The following is a 1,495-nucleotide window of genomic DNA, read 5'->3' on the forward strand; positions in this document are numbered from 1 at the left end:
CCATAAATTGTTCCTTTGCATGTGTAAAGGATTAACTCTATGACACTGTTCCAATACATATCACGGCAATGTCTAATTACACGCATCTGCGACGAATGATGGGGACATTTCTTCTTAACGCGAGTAAGCACATTTGGAATTCCACATTCTCTTTCACAAAGAAGACAAACAATCGCAGAACAATATCGAGGTTAGAGGTATGCGAATCAAGCATTTGTATGGTCGAATCGAATCGAATCGAATTTTTATAACATGTTCGGAATCGAATCGAATCGAATCTGAAATTTTCACTTCGAATCGAATCGAATCGAATCTGAATCAAATTTTCCCAGATTAATTCCCAGCTTTCCCACATTACATTAGGCGATCGATTCATTGATCAAATCGAACCATTGTTGATTCGAAATTCTCGAACTATTCGATTTCGAATCTTGCAGATTCGAATTCGAACTATTCGCACACCTCTATAAAAAAGTATCTTCATTTCTTCCCTACGTACTCCAGGAGCGAAGATATTACAATTCAAAGTTTTAATATTGAAATTTCGATTTCAAAAATGTTATTTATTATATTTATTTATTATATTTGACAACAAGTTGATAGTTGAAATTATATATTATTTGACTTTTTGTCTGTATAAATTATTACAACATAGATTACAACAAATATAATCATTACAATAGATTATAATAGATATAATTTAAATTTTTAATTGTATTTTTATTTGTATTAAAAATGCAGAATTGATAAACGAAGAATTGACATTGGTGTACGCATATCTATAATAAGTCTGAATTTTCGAAATTTACACAATATTAGTGATTAATGCTTTAATAACTACAATGCTTTATAACTATGAAACAAAAAGTTTATATTATTAAAATATTAATAATATAGATTTTAGTAAAAAGATTATTTAAATGGTTATTGCATCTTTGATATTCATTATATCAAAATTTCTTATTGAAGTACATTTGGAATATCGTAATGGAAAATACACTATTCCAAAGTTTTAGACATATACATAGAGAAACGTAAATAGTAAGCAAAAAGAAAATTTATCGTTATAGTCAAGAATTCTAAAATGATAACTTTATGTTTGTCGATTATATTTGGTTCTCGTCTTGTTTAAATCTCATACGTTTTTGGACGTGTTTCACTGGCCTTATATTCTGAAGAAAAATATTGAGAAAGTAACTACGCTTTTGTTTCAAAGTGCTGATGTTGAATATTATGCTATTCATTCTGCGAATACCAAAAGCGAACGTTGTATTCTTGTGAAGATTTCCTGAAAGCCATCTGAGTGTGGCTCTGAATTTGGTTATTAGAAATAACAAATAACATCTTGTTTATCACTTCATCACGGTTTTTTGAAGAGTTTAAGAATGAAATAAAAATAAATAATAAATAAATTTATTACACACACACACACACACACACACACACACACAATATTTTTGGAAATCATCAATCATTTTTAATCTAACAATATGGA

The sequence above is a fragment of the Wasmannia auropunctata genome, unplaced genomic scaffold (assembly GCF_000956235.1).
Source record: "Wasmannia auropunctata unplaced genomic scaffold, wasmannia.A_1.0 LD335259.1, whole genome shotgun sequence".
In the NCBI taxonomy this organism is placed as follows: domain Eukaryota; kingdom Metazoa; phylum Arthropoda; class Insecta; order Hymenoptera; family Formicidae; genus Wasmannia; species Wasmannia auropunctata.